Below are 19,658 nucleotides of genomic sequence, written 5' to 3'. Positions count from 1 at the left end.
TTAGGATAACAGTTGAAGTTTTATGTAAGCCTCAGTATCTTGTTTTCATTGTGTAGGAGTCAGGGGATCACGGTCCACACAGGTATTTGTAACATCATTGTTTAACAGATGTCCCTGCAATTAGCTAAATACATGCCACAGGAGAAGCTTGATTTCAAATCTGCGCAAAAATGAGTTAACCTTGTAGCAGCACCCAAACTTTGGTGTTCCAACATATCCAAGTTTTTTTTTGTTTGTTTTTGTTTTTTTAATTATACTTTAAGTTTTAGGGTACATGTGCACATTGTGCAGGTTAGTTACATATGTATACATGTGCCATGCTGGTGCACTGCACCCACTAACTCGTCATCTAGCATTAGGTATATCTCCCAATGCTATCCCTCCCCCCTCTCCCCACCCCACCACAGTCCCCAGAGTGTGATATTCCCCTTCCTGTGTCCATGTGATCTCATTGTTCAATTCCCACCTATGAGTGAGAATATGCGGTGTTTGGTTTTTTGTTCTTGCGATAGTTTACTGAGAATGGTTTCTTCCAATTTCATCCATGTCCCTACAAAGGACATGAACTCATCATTTTTTATGGCTGCATAGTATTCCATGGTGTATATGTGCCACATTCTCTTAATCCAGTCTATCATTGTTGATAAGACACATTTAAATGCACGGGTGCCACTTTTTCTTACCATTTTTTAAATAGTCAAAAGTAAATTCTCATTAAAAAGTGAAATCTTAACCAAATATGTATATAATCCCTTAAAGCATACTTTATAGAAGTCTAGGGTTCCATGACACCCTAGGGTTTTCTGAAATTCAGCTAGGAAATCACTGATTTAGCTTTCCCTAAAAGTCTAACACATTAATAAAAGCTGCAAAACAGGGAGGCTACCCAGGCTGTCTCAGGAATACACCCAAGTATTTAAATCCCCTAATGATAGTCAGAAAATTCCTTCTCATGCCTGACTTGAGTTTCCTAAGCTGGTGCCTAAGCTTAGCATAGTATATAGAAGGCTCTTGGAAAAGACTTGTTGACTGACAGATGGAGGCTCCTGTGGAAGAGTAAGGTAAGTGATTGGCCACTCTTCTTCTCACCAAATAAATACGATCTAGTCTCCCACTCACTCCTGACTTGGTACTGTGATTACCACGATTAGGCAGCATCATTTTCTGATTAGCCCAACATCCTGCCAAAACAGTAATGACTTCTGCAAGTCACCTCTGCATAGAAAACATTTGGCTTGATATATTTTTACAGTGTGGGTTTGCAAAAGATACTGATCAATGCTCTTCATAGCACTTATGTGAAGCTCTAATACTTCTCGCCATAAGTCAGTATAGGATAGAGGTCATTGCACTGGGTCAGGCAGAAAGGGAAAGCCGGTAATTTGAGTTGTCCACTTGAGCCAGTAATTGAATGTTCAATAGTTGCCTGGGGAGTTGGATTCATTTGCGGCAGATGAAAACAGGAGATGGTAGGCAGATCTGAGGCATACGGAAAAGACTCAGTTGTCAGAATAGGGTCATAGGGCCAGAGAGTCAGGAGGACTTGATACTCACTGGCCATGCATTGTGCTGAAGGCACGTAAATCTATCCTTTCTGGCCCACATTAGACTTGTGTGAGAACAGGGAAGATACTGGGCCTTCAGACAGGGGCCAAGGAGGGAGCTGGAGGGAGAGGACAGCCTCACCATCTGGGGTGCCAGGGAAGGTCTAATATGCTCAGGATTGGGCTGTCCCAAAGTGCATATGGGAATTTTCTCCACAGTCTTATGACATAGGTTATTTATGTTAGATAGTGAGCTTTTCCTCATCTTGCTGCCAGCCCCTTTGCCCTAACCCACGTATTTACTGCATCATCAATCACTGGAAGGTTTGATGGCTGCCCAGGCATTTAAGAGAATTTGGAAGCTGTGTTCTAATCCTGGAAGGAAGTATAAAATTTTAATTGAACTATGTAGACAGTTTGAAGTCATTTTACAAATAGGAAGGCAAGGCTTTTTGAGCCTTGCCCACCATTCATGTAAGTGGAATTCTTCATGAGAGACAGAAAGGTTAGGCTCATTCCATGGCATGAGGAATGATGTGAGCAAAGGTGAAATCTGGGAGAGTAAGTGTAGTGAGTAGAGCAGACACCAGCACACCATGTTGGCTTTTCTGTCTTCCCTGTCTCAATTTCCCTACATCCCGGTTTGTGCTTCCTGGATTCACCTCTCAAATAAACCACCTGCACTCAAGTCCTTGTCTCGGGTTCTGCTTTTGGGGGAAGCCAAACTAAGACAGCGAGTTCAACCTTCTTCAACTGAACGTCATAGCTTTGGGGGAGAATTACATGGAGCAATGATGGATGGCAAGGATGCCCATCAGATCAGCCATCTCAACCTGGGCAAGCTAGACAGACTCAGACCAACCAGTTGTCCATGCTTCTAAGAAACTAGGAGTGTGCCTGAATAGAAAATGGAGTTTATTCAATAGTATTAACTCACTCAATCACAAGGTCCCACAACAGGTCATCTGCAAGATGAGGAGCAAGGAAGCCAGTCCAAGTCCCAAAGCTGAAGGACTTGAAGTCCAATGTTTTAGGGCAGGAAGCATCCAGCACTGGAGATAGATGTAAGCTGGGAGGCTAAGCCAGTCTGACCTTTTCACGTTTCTCTGGCTGCTTTATATTCTAGCGACACTGGCAGCTGATTAGATGGTGCCCACCCAGATTAAGGGTGGGTCTGCCTTTCTCAGCCCACTGACTCAAATGTTAACCTCCTTTGGCAACACCCTCACAGACACACCCGGGATCAATACTTTGCATCCTTCAATCCCATCAAATTGACACTCAATATTAGCCATCACACCAGGTTAATGAGTTCCTTCTCTATTCAATCCCTCTGCTGTTGGACAAAACTTTTACCTTGCTGTTTGCTTCCGAGATGGTGAGAGTTTGGGTTTGAAGCAGATGCTGATCAGTGACCTTCACCACATTTCCCAGTCACAGTATCACAGTCGCTCTGAACCTACCAAGTCAAGCCAAGAGACAGCATCCTTCCTTTTGTGTGTGTGTAGAATTGACGCTCTTGCCTTAGTGTTTGTAACATTTGGAGTTTATAGGGAACCACAGAGAGAAAACATACCCTATTTTGATTTCTTCCTGGTAGTTTTACTTTCTCTAAACTTTTTGTTTAGTTCTAGTAGCAGCAAAGTACCTCCAACTCAGCCCCCCAGCACCCTCACTTCCCACCTGTCAAACTACCCTAAGTCCTTATTTCCCTTCCCCTTCCAGAAGCAGTTAGGAGGAAGGGGGTGTGGTCAGAACCAGACCCACTTCTAATATTTTCAGAGCCCAAAACATGAGTATGAATGGAGGTCCATATACTATAGGTCTAAATATGTTAACATTATCAATCAAATTTACAAACATGTAATAAAATATATTTGGCCACCTTCTTTGCCAGAGCCTAATGAAGAGAAGTTGGTGGGAGACCAGGGGGAGAAGTGACCCTGGCCTGAAGCCCATCCCCTCTTCTCTTCCCACCCCTGGTTCCATAGGCACTGCAACATAAATCCTGCTCACGTGTGGATAGCTCAGCTCGCAAGCTCTATCCTTGCCCTGCCCCTGTAAACATGGCTCCCTTTGCCCTCCTGGAGCCTACAGGTTTTCTGAAAGCAGTGGCACAGTGACCCTCAGGAGGACAGACAGGGAGGACAGATGCTCACAGGCCCTGGGCCCAAGCTTGGAGCCTTTGCATCCTTCAATCCAATCAAATCAACACTTAGTATTAGCCATCACACCAACTAGACAATTCCAGGGTGCAGAAGGGGAAGGTAGGCTCCAACTGGGCCTATCCCCTTGGCCTGGAGGACTCTCCCTTACATGGGAAAAAAGACAGCCAGCAAAATACCAGAGCACAGCCCTCTAAGAATAAAAGGGACAAAGGCCTCCCTAGCCTGGTTCAAAGGGCAGGACTGCTCAGGGCTGATGGACGAGACACATCTAGTACTTCTTTTCTTCCATCTCAAGCCTGTCCGTGGCACTACTGAATGGCTCTTTTTTGAGGAAAGAGGGCTTTGTTTTTCATTTTATTTTTGCTTTCTCTAAACATGCCCTGCAGATTCTTCCTTTAACAGTGTGGGGACTGAACAAGCAGCTTCTGACCCTGGCCCTGTTTCTGTATCTGGAGCAACACAATAGAACATCTGCCTTGACCCGGACTGCCTTCAACTCTGCACATCATTCTTGGCCATTTCCCATCTGTGCCAGGAGAGGGGTGAAGCTGTTAATACAATCAACTATATGGACTCCTGCCCATTCTCTGCTGCAAGGGCTGGAAGCTTCCCCGTGATGAAGAAAGGCAACCTCAGTGCTTCGGAGGCTTAGCACTATTTGCCCACCCCAGAATCCATCAGGAAAACTGAAATTATAGAGTACATTGTGGCAAAGTTGGAACAAAATAACAACTGATGAGCATGAGTTTTTGTCACATTCCCTAGGCCACTGGAGTCACCCAAGCATTCCTTCAGCTTGGGCTGTCTCTCTGCAAAGGGCTCTGTGTTCTAGCTCTCGACTTGTGCAGTGGGAGAAGAGTCTTAATATACAGCGGCCCATTTGAGCAGGGTTCAATGGGCTGTACCACAGACTCTGGGATAGCAGGTGATATTTCATATCGCCTAGGCAGCACTGAAAGGAACATTAAGCTGCATTTCCATTATCAGTGAGGTCCGCAGTGGCCTGAGGATCAGAATCCGAGCATTCTAATCAATCTGCCTAATATTTTCCTGGGCAGCCTCCTACAAGCCTATGATTAGTTTGCAGAGGAAGTCTGAACCACCTTAAGGGAAAAGTGATCTGCAAGAATGCCTGGAGCGTGATGAGCCAAGGAGAGATTCAGTGACAAGTTAAAGGGCCTTGTGCTATGAATAAAAGGATCACTTCTGGGGAACCTAAGGATTTCTGCATAGAGGAGTAGCTCATTTGGCTGGAGTACTAAAATCCATGAAAACTGCTGAAAGATCAGTAAGGAAATTTCTGTTCAGAGAGACCCAGACTCTAGTCTTAGCCTTTGCCCTCATGTGAATTATTTTGCAGACCCCAAACCACCTAATACTGCTAGAAAAAAATCTTCTATTTCCCATGTTAAATCATGAAATTTTATAAGTTTAGGTTGAAGAGAAAAGCAAGGACATCTAAACTGAATACCAGTGTGATGCTTAGTTCCTCTGCAAGGCACCGCCAAGCTGACTTTCATCCTCCATGGGACACCTTCAAGGAGAGGGAACTCACTGCTTGTAGCTGTGGACATTTCTGATTACTAAAAGTTCTCATTATTATCAAAATCCTGAACATCAAGTGTCTAAAAACAGAGACCTATATCTTAACCTCTAGCATCCTCCCCAAGTGAGGGAGGATGTGTATTTGCAAAGTCAGCTGCTGGAATAGATGTCATACTACAAGAATTGACCTTCACAAAAATAGAATATTTTGCCTAGAATGTTGGCTAAGGAATCAGTTTTGTTTTGTGTGTGGCTGTGTGAAGAAAATAACATTTTATCATGTGCATAGTTTCAATAGGGATAAAAATTTCAGGTTACTAATGCATGAAAACACTTTGAAGTATATTTCAAGTGAAAATTGTCAATAATCATGATAATAATAATAGAATTCTGCACAGAATATATTCTTCTCAGGCAGTCTGTGGCAGACATGCTTGAGGTGGAAAAATTTATGCCTGCATTCATTCATTCATTTATGTATACATTCATCAAATATTTATTGACTACCAACTATGAGCTCAGCCCTAAAACGACCTGGATGAAAGACTGGAGTTTCTTCCCCTAAGAAGGAGCCCAGAATCTAGTGGGAAAGATGATGATGTAAACCACTCATTATGACACTGAGAAAAGATGCCAAGGGTTCTGTGGAACTCAGGATGTGCACCTGCATTAACTCAGAAGGAATTTCCCAGGGTAAATGGGACATCGCAGATTGATATCAGCTGGTTCTCTTCATTGCCTCCTCCAGAATCTCCAGTTCCCTGGTGAGTTAGAGGTTCGGCTTTTTTACTAACCTTCACTCGGATTACTTTCTCAAAACAGTCTCTCCACTGCTGTGTGAGTGGGACAGCATTACGAATAAAGGGTGCACTCAATAAATGAAACAAGGAGGGGGAAAAAGGGAAAGGAGAAGAATACCACCTCTTCTAATTACCTGTCACTTTAACCTCTGGCAATTGGACCCTTTGGTCTGTGCTAAGTAACTGTCTCAGTGTTGACATCACATGAAATCTTCACAGAAACTTTATCGAGTCTCCCACCCTTTCACCCACTTTATTTGTTTATCATACCTTCTAGGCATCCTCTTTTATTTATTGCTTCTTTCAAAGAAACCTTTAAATTATGAAACCCAAGTCTGTTTTTTTTTTGTTTCTAACCATTTATGCTCCCCAGATACACAACTCATGTGATGTCAACTAAAATTTGCTATCATTTTCTGGGCTCTGTTGAGTAACCAGCCTCACTTTTTGATGAGAACCAAGAAACCTGAGCATTGTATAAAAATAAAATATAAATTCCACTGAAATACAAGCAAGTTATCCTTCATTCACAGGTAGGCTAATGAACCAAATTTCCTTCTTCTCTCACAAGGATACTGTGAGCTTAATGAGATCAAAAAACGCATGTTTTGACTTTCACTCATTTAGGCTTAATTTGCTTTGGAGAAGTGAATGGGTTAAAGTCAAGACTGAATAACCTGGAATGCATCTTTTTGAAGGAAATGGAGCTGTGCATGTGGAGGAGAATGAAAATAAGGGGAAGTTACAAGACAAAGGTTGGCTATAACTTCTACAGTTGTGTATTGAAAGGGAATTCAACTGTGATGGAGATTTATGTCTTTTTGATAAATGAAATTTCTCCAATTTGTGCTATTATGTAGCTCATCTTTTCACAGAAATCCAAGACTACTGACAGATCAAGAGGTTTCACATTTCAGATCCTTTCAGCATTCAGCAAATGCAATAAATATCAGAGGTGGCCTGTGTTGAATGTAAGAACAGATGTTGTTTCTGCAGGAAAGTAGGATGGAAACTTACACCCACTGGCTTGCTGCAACTTTGAGGAGACTTTCTTCTATACCTTCCTCTAAATGTGACTTGAAACCTTCCGCCGTGATATTTTAATAAACTTTCTATATCTTGATATTTCCTTTAAGGGTATCATTCTTGCCCAAGTTACCACCTTGACAAGAGACTGTCTCCATAGCCCATCTGTTAGTTCAATTAACAGGCTTCTGAGATTTTTGCTTGGGGACTCAGCATTTATATTTATATCTCATCCTCTAGAGTAATTCTTGCAAATAATCTTTGAGAATAGTGCCTGCTTCCTGTCTAGATTTGAAGATCCTGCTTCTAATGAAGAATGTTTTTGCCAGAAAAAAAAAAAAGGACTTTATATATCTCCATGATTCCATTTCTTTCTGGAGTATGGATTTATTTTTTGTGGCCAAATCACCTTCTGTGAAATGGAGTATTTGTATCCTACTCATGAGGGCCAGCCTCAAGTTCTTTTGGGAAAACTGAATTGCACAGCTGGCTGGAATTGTCACCACAAGTTTTGACTGTTTCTGAAGACAGCATTATGGATGGCTTGCACACACTGGTTTCTTAAATGTAATCTAACAGAGGAGGGGTTCCGTCTCTGTGGTGGGCAAAAGAGAGTGTTTCAGAAATACAGGTGGAAGGTACTCTTGGTGTCTGTGCTGAGCAGAAAAATAAATTCTGGTCTGGTAGACTAAATCCAACTCAGCTTGAACGAACAAGCCAAATTTACATGTTTCTGGTATGGGATGACCTTAAACATACAAAGAATGTGATATGGCAGACACTAATTAATGAACCCCTTACTCCAAATACACTCTAGCCTATGACAGTCTTAGATATTCCTCTTCCTGGCTCTAACACTCTCTTGTTCCTGGGCTTCCTCTTTTAAATAATAATTGTAAGTATTTTTATAGAGCCCTTTACAGGTAATAATGTACATTATCTCTTTTAATGCCTACATCCAATTATTATTAATGGGAATGAACTGTAATTACACACCAAAACATGAGTGAATCTCAAACATGTTACACAGTGTGAAAGAAGCAGCCAGACATACACAAAAAAGTACATATTGTATGATTCAATTTTTTTTTTTTTTTTGAGATGGAGTCTCTCTCTGTTGCCCAGGCTGGAGTGCAGTGGCACAGTCTTGGCTCACTGCAAGCTCCGCCTCCCAGGTTCAAGCGATTCTTCTGCCTCAGCCTCCCAAGTAGCTGGGACTACAGGCACATGCCACTATGCCCGGCTAATTTTTGTATTTTTAGTAGAGATGGGGTTTCACCATATTGGCCAGGCTGGTCTTGAACTCCTGACCTCGCAATCCACCCACCTTGACCTCCCAAAGTCCTGGGATTACAGGCATGAGCCACCATGCCCAGACTGTATGATTCAATTTATAGAAAAATATAGAAAAAGCAAATCAGAAAACAGATCAGTAGCTACTTTTCTGCGGGGTGGGGGTGACTGAAAAGGTGCATGAGGGTAATGTCTAGACAGATGAAAATGAAACCTATGAAATGCATGTAATATGTGTTCATCCAGACTGAAAGATGCATGTAAGGTCTGAGTACTTCACTCTGTGAAGTTTTAGATTATGCCTGAATTTTTAAAAATATTCTATCAGGTGTATCTATAGATGAGGAGGCTGAACTTTAGAAAGATGAAATGAGTTGTCCATTCTCATGCAGCTGAAAGAGAACTGCACCTCAACCCAGATGATCGTAACTCTTTAGCTCAGGTTTTTCCACTCTAAAACAATTTCCAAGAATGACAATATTTATATTACTCCACTATGGAGTCAATGCATTTTAGATGCTTTTCTTCCTGGGAATAGAGATGGGTCTCTGAAACCACATGACGGGGTACTGGCAATAGTAACGAGGAGAAGACGGTGTCACAGGTGTGCGGCATGTGTAATGGGTAATGCTAGGGCTGGATCATAAAGCCTAAGTTCAGATTCCCGCTCTGCACTTACTATGCAGCATAAGAAGTTGGGTGAGTCTACCTGCCTGAGATTCAGCTTCTTCATATGGAAAATAAACTGTAGTGAGGCATAAATCTGATCATTCATGGACAGTTCATAGTTGCCTATGAACTATCACTGAATGAGTGCAATGATGCTTCTTCACAGTTTTGGTTAAAGGGTAAATAAAAGCCCCTGTGGTATTAATAAGTTTACCATGTTATTACAGTGGCTTACAATGTGACATTTTCGTCTCCACTGAGCTTTTCTAAGTTGCTACATAATTAATTTATCATCATATAAAAAATGCATATAAAATTAGGACTTAATAGTGCTTCTATCTTTGACCTCCTTGTTTGGTAACAGGAATTGTTGAAAAATTTAGGATGGTGTGTACCTCATTCACTATATGAATAATGTCATATATTTCTTCTTTTTTTTTTTTTTGAGATGGAGTCTCACACTGTCACCAGGGCTGGAGTGCAGTGGTGTGATCTCGGCTCACTGCAAGCTGCGCCTCCCAGGTTCATGCCATTCTCTTTCCTCAGCCTCCTGAGTAGCCGGGACTACAGGCACCCGCCACCACGCCTGGCTAATTTTTTTATATTTTTGGTAGAGATGGGGTTTCACCGTGTTAGCCAGGATGGTCTCGATCTCCTGACCTCGTTGATCCGCCAGCCTTATCCTCCCAAAGTGCTGGGATTACAGGCGTGAGCCACCACGCCGGGCCTGTCATATATTTCTAAGTTCTGAAAGAAAATTTATTCCAAGTGTAATTCACTTATAAATCTACAATTCCATGAATTCTCAGTGTGATTCACTGAAGTATGTCTTAATGTTTGTAAATGATTGCAAACTTGGAAGGAAGCATTTCTTGGAAGTAATTAGAATATTATATTGTGTATAATGCGGGTGGACTTTCTTAAAGCAGAAGCTTCCATTTAAAACATATTTGAATATTACCTAAGGATTTAAAAAAGAAAAGAAAATGAATGTCTTCTTTTTTATATTGACAAACAAGATATACTACTCTAAAAATAAAAGTTTGTTTTTTGGGTTCTGCTCCTGTTATAATTGATAGCATGTTAGACTACAAATACTTTATTATGTTTTAGGGTCCTCAGAGCCTGCTTGAGTCAGAAATCCTGCATGACTTGTAGGCTTGTCTAATGAGGTCATATACTTAAATATGCATTATCCGTTGAACAGAAAAGAAAAAGGAGTGAAGAGTTTAGACTCTGACAGAAAGTAAAACACTTGTATTTTTTCATGGAGAAATATGTTGAGTTCTTTGGTGCAAAACACCTGACGGCCTGCACAGCTACTGTTTACACAGTAAACAGTCTTGCATGGAGGGAAGCGAGGAGGCCCAGGACAATGGATAATAAGAGTGTTCGTCTGTAACACACAGCCAGGATTTCCCATTTAGCTAACCTAGAGCTTTGATCTCAGGGAGCTGTGAGGCCTTGAAATGTGGAATATATTTTGCCTTAGGGCAACACAATTTAGAGTGTATAAAGATTTTTTTAATGATTTTTTTAAATTATGTAATATTTAAAGGTGTTATTTACATTGAAATACTTCAAGTCCACTTTCAACCTGGAGGAAACTTAAGTTTCATACCTAGATTCAGTTAACCATATCACCATTTAAACAACAAAATGAATCACGAAGTGATTTGAGATTTTTTCAGGCTACTTGTCCCAGGCTTGTTAAAACTCTCGTTTTGTTTCCTGCCAGTGAATACCTGGGTTTCAATGTTCTACCACAGACAACACCAAAAAGTAGGGTTTTGTTTTGTTTTGGTTTTTGGTTTTTGCACAAGCCAAAAAGATTTTGTTCTGGATTATTCTCCAAGTGCAGGTCAATATGCCCTAAAATATTTTCTGGTGATTGTTTTGAGATTCATATCAGTACCCAGGAAGAGTTCCCTTTTAACACATTTCAGAATGTGTGCTAAATATCCTTTAATATTTTTTATTGTTTTAGTCTATTTGTACTGCTGTAACAGAATACCAGAGCCTGGGTAATTTATAAAGAAAAAAAAATGTATTTCTTATGGTTCTGGAGGCTGGGAAGTCCAAGACTGAGCCAGCAATAGGTTTGGTGTCTGGGGAGGATCTCATTCCCTGCTGTCAAGAGAGCACCTTGCTTTGTCCTCCAGAGGGAATGAATGCTGTGTTCTCACATGGCAGAAGGCAGAAGGGCAAAAAGGGCCTAAGCTAGTTCTCTCCTGCCCTTTGGTAAGGCACTAATCCATTCATGAGGGCAGAACCCTCGTGATCTAATCACTTCCCAAAAGGTTCCACCTCTTAATACTATCATAATGAGGATTAAATTTCAACATGAATTTTGGAGGGGACGCATTCTAACCACAGCAAGTGTTACCTAATTTAATAGCAAATTTGTGCGTTACATGTTAACAGGCCCTGTGAGGCTTAGAGAGGTCAGGAAATGTTCCCCGTAGCCATTTGTGCAGCAATCAGCCACATAAGCTGGATTGATCTGACTCAAAGTCTGTGATCTTTTAGCTCAACTATACTGGTACTCAAATAAGCCAATAAGCTTCCTGTTGTTTAGTTTGAGTTTTCCCTTCACAACACCCACAACCTCCGCCCCCTTCTTCCCTGCTCCAAGATTAGATCAGGGAACATAGATAGTGTTTTAGAATAGGAGGAAGGGTTTAAGTCATCTGTTCAGTTCAACATCTATTTCCCTTTTGAGCTTTGATGTCTGCCTTTTGCCCTTTTGCTTGCCCCTGGGCTGTCTGCGGAAACGGTGGGGGGATAGTGAGGATATGGATAACTTCGAACATAAGAAAATGGCTCTAGGGTGTTACATACCTGCTATCTCCCTCTGTCCTTGTTCTCTAGGTTGCTTCTGGGAGGTTTGCCTTGGGCAGAAAGGGTAAAGGGAACTACTATTTATGGCATACCTTTTTTTTTTTTTAAATACCAGAAACTTTACATATATCATCTGGTAAAATATACACAACAACCCCATGCTTTTAGTATTATTTTCTTCTTTTTCAAGAGAAGAAATCTCAGGTTTAGAGAACTGTAGCAAGTTGTCCAGATCTCAAGGCTCTTTGGGGAGAAAAGATTCTAAATCAGATCTGATTCTAAAAGGCAGACTTTCCCAGCACAGTGGGAAAGACGAAAAGCTTTGGAATCAGGCTTGAATCACAACTTTGAGGCTGTAGGGTCTTAGGTAAGTTATTTGACTTCTGTGTCTTCATCTGTAAACTGTTAATAATAACAGTATGATCTCACAAGGTGGTTGTGAACATTAAAAGATGTAATCTATGTAAAACCCTGGACATTTAGTTAGTGCTCAATAAGTGCTAACCATTACAATTGTCATGAAACATCTCCTTCCACTGGAATTGAGATGAAGCTCTGACCATTTCCCAAAGCTTCAGACTCATAATTCTGCTGTCTGTTGACCTCTATCTCTTCATGGATGTTCTGTCCACAGCTCAAACCTCGCATCTCCAAAACTGAAATAGTTCACTCTCATCCCAGAAGCCTGTATTTCTTCCCATATTTTCTATCCTTTTTAATGGAATTAATTAACCAAGGTAGTTTCCCTGATTTTATAGAACTAGGAAATTTAAGAACACTAGAGGATTAAATGATTTGCTAACAACTACTCAGAAAATTAGGACCCCAGCCATGATGGAAATTCAGGTATAACAAGTTCTAGGTACTTCATCCTACACTTTCTTTCTTTCCTCCTTCCCTCCCTCTCTTTCTCCCTCCCTCCTTCCTTTCCTCCCTTCCTTCCATTTTTTCACTCTCTCACTTATTCATTCATGCATTCATTTGTTTAACATTTTTAACCTTCCAATCCTCATACATTGAATTGCTTCTTCTTGTCATTTAGCACAGCCTAGGACTTCCAGTGCAACATTATATAGAGGGGTAATGGGAGGGTATTGTTAATTCCATCCTGATTTTCAAGGAGATGCTTACGGCATTTCCTTATTCAGAATGCTTGATGTCTATTTGGTTTTATTTCTAGTGGATAGTCTTTAGGAAGTTAAGGAAGTTACCTTCTATTTCTGGTTTACTAAGGGCTTCTTTTGTTTCCTATAACTGTCTATTAAAGTTTATAAAATATAAAATGTATTTTCCTCACTTAAGTAGTCATATACTTTTCTCCTTTTATCTGTTAATATATTGAATGCCAATAATACATTTTCTAATATTGAATTAATCTTGGATTATTCACACAGTCCAAACTTGGTCATGCTGTACTACTGTCTTCTATATATATTGTTGGACTTGGTTTACTGACATTTTGTTTGGCATTTGGGATTTATGTTTATATTTAGGAAAATGGATGGGCAATTTTCCTTTTAAAAATTTTCCATGAATTCTTTTGTTATTAAAGTTATATTAGCTTCGTGGAATAATTTGGGGAGACTCTTTTTGTGTCTAGTCTCTGGAATAGTTTGATTAAGATTTGAATGAGCTGTTCTTTAACGATTTGGTAGAATTCACCAATAAGCTCTGGTTCTAGTATTTTCTTTTTAAAAATTTTCTTTAAAATTAAAGAATAAATTTTAAAACTATTTTTAAAGAATTTTCCCATTCCTTTAAGAGTTACAAGACTAACCATGCTCTCTATTTTCTTAGGTCAGTTTTGTTAAGTTTATTTTTTTCTAGGAATTTGTGCACTCCAGGTTTTCAAACTTATTACCATAAAACTGTCAAAAGTATTCTTTTATGTTTTAGAGATTATTTATTATTTTAATATATATTATATCTGATGTCATTTCCCCTTTTGTTTATAATACAAATTTTATGTCAATTTTTTTATTTTCATCAAATGTGACAGTTTGTATGTTTTTTAGGATTTCCTATATGACCTTTAGATTTTTTCTTATGGCACATGTGGAATATTTTGATAACATCAATTCTGATGTAATTATCACAGAGTATATTTATTAATTTAGTCCCCTTTTCCAATATCCATAGATTTTCCCAGCATCAATAGCAATTCATTGCTCATTAACTGCAATAATCTAGCTCATGTCTTCATGTTACTTGAAGTAGATGTATTATTACATCTGTGATTATGGTGAAAGGGATTTTCAAATTAGATTTATAAGATGTGGGATCAAATTCCAGGTCTGGTGCTTGGAATATCTATTGCAGTAAGATATTTAAACTCTATGAACCTCAATTTGCCTACCTTTTTATTGTTAAATTTTTCTATGGGTTTATTTATTGAAAGAGTTGTATCCATTCACTGATGCTCACCATCATTCCTTTCCTACCTTTTTAAAAAACAACAAAGGCCCAACTATCTTGACTGCTATGCCTCAAGTGAACCTTCTAGAGGTTTAGCATTAAATCTTGTGAGGTTTTATTCTTCTGACTCTGATAGAACCTTAAAGCTTGCTTAGGCCTTTCCTCTGTCATCCTGATGTAATTCTTAGGAATTACTCTCCTGAGAGAGTATGAAGCAAGGCCAAGCTAAGTTTAGCCTCTTGAAGAAAATCCAGTGCAGAAGCGCAGTGAAGTCACATTGAGCTGAGTCCTAAAGGCATTAGTTCTACGGAGCAAGATGTGTTTGTGTGTGCACATATGTTTGGGGGAGGAGGTAAAATTTGATGGGGAAAGTTGTTAGGCTTTCACTCTCTGGGTCATGGAAGTCTCAAAAAAATAGATGCATAGTCAGATTCTAAAAGGCCCTGCAACTTATGCATATTTCAGATGAGGGTGACAATAAGCATGCAATGAGGCTGTGTGCAAGGAGGTGCTATAAAGCACTTTCAAAATAGGAGGTATCCATAGCATTGTCTAGTCTGCCAGACTCTGATGTTTCAAAGAACCCGTCACCATCTACCTTACCTTCAGATGCCTCTACAAGTACTTTAGATTTGCAGCATATTCGGAGTAAGGTGGAAAAATGTCATTCCTTTCCTGACTCTACCCTTGGTAATGATATTTAGTTTACTTAATGTGGTTTCCTTTGGAAAAGCTTTATGACTCTGGGCTTCTGTCACTGAAAAATAACTGCAAATTTACTGAGCCCCAAGTTTGATTTGCAGGATGTTATTATGAAGCTACACCTGGAATAATAGAGTTTTATCTTCCAGAGATACCTGTAAGGGGCAAGAGAGAGACACACTTCCTGCTTTTGACGTAAAGTTTCATTCACATGTGATCTTCTGTCTAGCAAGGAGTAAAAACAATATTTGGACTTGAGCATTCAGACATCCTTTCTGCCTGTTACTCACTTCCTGTCTTCAGATGTTAGAGTATAGCTGTTAAAATAGTTACTTTATTTTCCCAGGGAAGAGAAATTATGATTATTTTTTGATGGTGAGGGCAAATTGCTGGCAAATTAATCCAGGTCCTCTCAGTACTTACTAATATCTGATGAATAAACTTTAGACTACTTTTCATGTGTATTGAATCATATTCTATAGAAATTTTGGTATTTTAGGTTTGTATGCCTTTTCTGCCTGGCAGGATTATAAAATTCTCAGAAGCAGTAACTCGTATATCTGGTTGATTATCTATCCTGCAATGTCTAGTCCCACACAATGCACAGAGTAAGTGCTTAATTTATGCACAAGAAATGAATGAAAGAAATGATGCTTTCAAGCACTTTTTATTTTGACAGTTCTGAGAGTCCGAAAAGAGACATCCTTGCAATGCATTTTCTCACTGAAATTTCATAGCAACAATAACAGCAATGACATAACAGTAATATTTAAATTTGAGTGATAAGCTTGTGCTAGATGCTGTTCTAAGGGCTTTGTATACATTTTTTGAAATTATTTAATCCTTGTAACAATCCTAAGAGATAGGTGCTGTTATTATTAGGTAAGGAAACTGAGGTACAGAGAGGTTACATACCTTCTTAAAGAAGTCCACCTTGTAAATGGAAGATTTGGGATTCCAACCCAGATGCTCTGACTCTAGAGCTCATATTTTAAACCACTACATTGTATTTCCTATCTAAGGAAGACATTGTTTTCCACATTATACAGATGAGGATTCTAAGACCCAGACAGCTTAACAGATTGTCTCATTGTCACACTACTAATATGTAGCTAATAAGCATATAATAATGAAGAAATGTACAGCACAATTTTATGCTTGGTAATGTATCTGTGAATCGATCTCACTATATTGGAGTCTTTGGAGTAGGCATCTCAATTAACCACATTCCAGAAATCACAGAATATGGCAACTTGAAGAGATTTTAGAAACAATCTACTCTTCCACAAAGTAGAATTATTTTCTGCAATGTGACTGGGAGATAACTCATCCAGTTTCTGCTTGAAATGTCACTAGCATAGGGAAGTCACCACCTCCCAGTCTTTTCTTATATTGAACCCAAATCTTACCCCTGTTGATTGTATTCACAGAATCATGGCTGTATTCTGCAGACATACACAAAGTGAAGTTAGCCAAATCCCCAGTTATTAAGTCCTGTAAATTGTTTTTCTAGGTTGAATAACTTCTAATAATTGTAGTGTACCTTTCAGTGTTTACTATCCCAAGTTTCTTGTAGACTTTTACTTACATTGATTCATTGAATCCTCACAACAGTTCTATGAGTGAGTGAATGAACAAGCATGTGGGAAAACCAATTAATTTGCTCATGACCACAGAGCTAGGCAATAGTAGAGCTTGGAATTGGACCCCAGGGTCAGACTCCAAAGTTTATGCACATCACTCTTTTGTGCTAATGTCTGTCATTTAATGTATGGTTTAATTATTTCCTGAGCCTTTCAACAAGCTGATCACTTGCTTTACCCTCATTTAAACATCGTCTAACCTGTTAGAACTTCAGGTATAGGCTGATCAAGGAGGCAAAGAGAAGGACTTCTCTCTCCCTTTCTCAACGGCATACTTCTATCAGTGGAGCCTAATATCCTATTACTTTATTATGGGAATCATAGCCATGAAAATCCCTAGAATCTGTATTCTTATCAACAGCTTTTAACACAGTTCTCCCTGTCCTACATGTTAGAGATTTTTATTTTGAATATGCAATGACAGAACTTTCTACTTTATCCCTATTATATTTCATCTTTTTATTTAGTGCCTGTGTGAAACTCTTAAAATCTCAATTTTGTCATCATAAGCATTAGGTGTCCCTCCCAGAGGCTATCTAGTAAGTTGAAGTAATAAAACCAACACCTATTATGTACCTCATCTATTAGATTCAGCCATTGCCACCTTTAGGCTTTGAAGGAGTGTGGGCCAGCTGCTTTATAATGTCTGGATGTCAAATGAGCAAGATCCCGGTAGTTCCAGCCTCTTTTTACCCTGGCTTATCTTTTCTCTTTATGAAAACACAAACACTGATATTTTATCAGTTTATGAGATGATGAAAAGAAAACACTGCAGATTAAAAGTTTTTTGTTTTCTCTCCTTTTTTTTTTTTGACACAAAGTCTCATTCTTTTGCACAGGCTGGAGTGCAGTGGCATGATCATAGCTCACTGCAGCCTCAACTTACTGAGCTCAAGTGATCCTCCTGCTTCAGCCTTCTGAGCAGGTAGGGCTACAGGTGTGCACCACCATGCCTGGATAATTTTTTAATTTTTATTTTTGTAGAAATGAAGTCATGCTGTATTGCTCAGGCTAGTCACTAACTCCTGGCCTCAAGCAATTCTCCCACCTCATGCTCCCAAAGTTCAGGAATTACAGGTGTGAGCCACCATGCTCAGCCAAAAGATGTTTTTAGAAACATGACTTCGAAAATTTTTGTGGTTGTACAAACAGGTTTCAGACATGAACATTTGCATATGTTTAGAGGCAGCATCCAGGATGCAAGAAAAAAGCATGGTAAAGTGATTGGAAGTTGAGGCTGTAGAGCTAGACACCCTCGATTCAAATCTCAGCACTGCCAATTGCTACTGTGTGACTGTGGGCAAGTCACTTCAGTTCTCCATGCCACAATTTTCTTTCTTATAAGGTAGGCGTAATAGTATGCCTACTTCATAGAATTGCTCCCTAATGAGCATACTTTAGACATTTAGAGCCAGGTTCAACACGTGGTAAGTAATCAATAATTGCTAGTTGTTGTTATTGTTTTAAAGCTGGAGTTGGCAGACTACAGCCCGTGGGTCCAACCTGGCCTTCTGCCTGTTTTTGTGAATGAAGTGTTGTTGGAATGCTGCCAGACTGGTGTATTTGTGTACAGCCTGTGACCTCTTTGTGCAACGATGGCAAAATGAAGTTATGAGAGAGACTCTAAGGTCCACAAAGCCCTCAGCATTTTTTCTCTGGCTTTTTAAGGAAAAATCTTGCCTACCTCCATTTTACAGGATAGAGTGCAGGGTTCCTGACCCTCATCTGTGACTCTTTGGTCTTGTAACCTTAGGCAAGTGACTGATACTCTCTGGCCTCTGCTACTTGATCTGTAATAAAGATTGGTTATGAGACTGCTCCTAGAGAACAACTCTGAGAAACTGGCCACACACGGTGGCTCATGCCTGTAATCCCAGCACTTTGGGAGGCCAAGGCGGATGGATCACTTGAGGTCGGGAGTTCGAGACCAGCCTGGCCAACATGGTGCAACCTCGTATCTACTAAAAATACAAAAATCAGCCAGGTGTGGTGCTGCACACCTATAATCCCAGCTACTCAGGAGACTGAGGCAGGAGAATTGCTTGAACCCAGGAGGCAGAGGTTGCAGTGAGCCAAGATCGTGCCACTGCACTCCAGCCTGGGCGACAAAGCCAGACTCCATCTCTCAAAAAAAATTAAAAAATATGAGAAACTATGTTGTGGAGGTTCTATTTGTTGTTCATTTGCTCACAATTCCATGTTTTGTAGCCAGACAGTTGTGCTAATTGCATGTCCCTGAGTTTTTATTTTTTCTAACAGTAATGAGTACTTTCTATGTACTAAACACTCTTCCAAGCCCTTTGTGTGTATTAAGTCATTTAATCCTCATAACCTTATAACAATTCTCTGAGGTAAGAATGGCTATGCGTCCTCATTTTTCACATGGAAAAGTGAAGGTATCAAAAGGGTAAGGAAATTTTCCCAAGCTTACATAGTTGGCAGGTGACAGAGCCGGGATGTGAACTGTATAGTCTGGCTCCAGAGTCCGGAGTTTGTAAAGTGTCATTCAACTTTAAGGACCTTATGGTTTTACTAGAAAGACTTATTATGCAAACAATTGCATATAAATTTAAGGGTTCTTTTAAATATTTGTAAGCTGATCAGCCCAGTGCCTGGCGTGGAATAAGCCATCATCACGATGTTTATGGTCCTGATGCTGTTGATATCAGTGGAAGCTGCTACAAAGCACAGCTGGTATTTAAGGGAGGCATGCCTGGAGGTGTCAGGAGCACTTTGAAAAGGAGGTCTTACCCAGCATGAGGTTTAAAGGATGTAGGGAGTTTTCCAGAAAGGTTTCCACGTGGAGGAAACCACATGTGCAAAGAACAGAGGCAGGAGAGAACATGGCATGTTCAGCGAATTAAACAGTACTTCTCTGTGGCTTGCATGTGAACTGTGCAGAACAAGTCAGCTAAGATTAGGTCAGGAAGTAGGCAGGTGCCAGATGGTGAGTGGCTCTGTGTGAAAGGGGACAGGCTTCTGTCCTCTAGTGCATGTCACTTTCTGAGCAAT

At 39.9% G+C, this 19,658-nt stretch overlaps 1 protein-coding gene and 1 long non-coding RNA gene across 2 annotated transcripts in view; both read left to right on the top strand.

The window, feature by feature from the left end:
• Positions 1–19,658, top strand: part of SNTB1 (syntrophin beta 1) — a 270,601-nt gene that overhangs the window by 90,314 nt on the left and 160,629 nt on the right. The gene's annotated exons all lie outside the window — the stretch shown is intronic.
• LOC129524250 (uncharacterized) lies at positions 5,962–6,806 on the top strand. Its single transcript, XR_008668010.2, has 3 exons — positions 5,962–6,021; positions 6,431–6,590; positions 6,685–6,806. It is a non-coding gene; the product is annotated as an uncharacterized lncRNA (long non-coding RNA).

The sequence above is a fragment of the Gorilla gorilla genome, chromosome 7 (assembly GCF_029281585.2).
Source record: "Gorilla gorilla gorilla isolate KB3781 chromosome 7, NHGRI_mGorGor1-v2.1_pri, whole genome shotgun sequence".
Lineage (NCBI taxonomy): Eukaryota > Metazoa > Chordata > Mammalia > Primates > Hominidae > Gorilla > Gorilla gorilla.
This window is presented reverse-complemented; position numbering and strand designations above follow the sequence as displayed.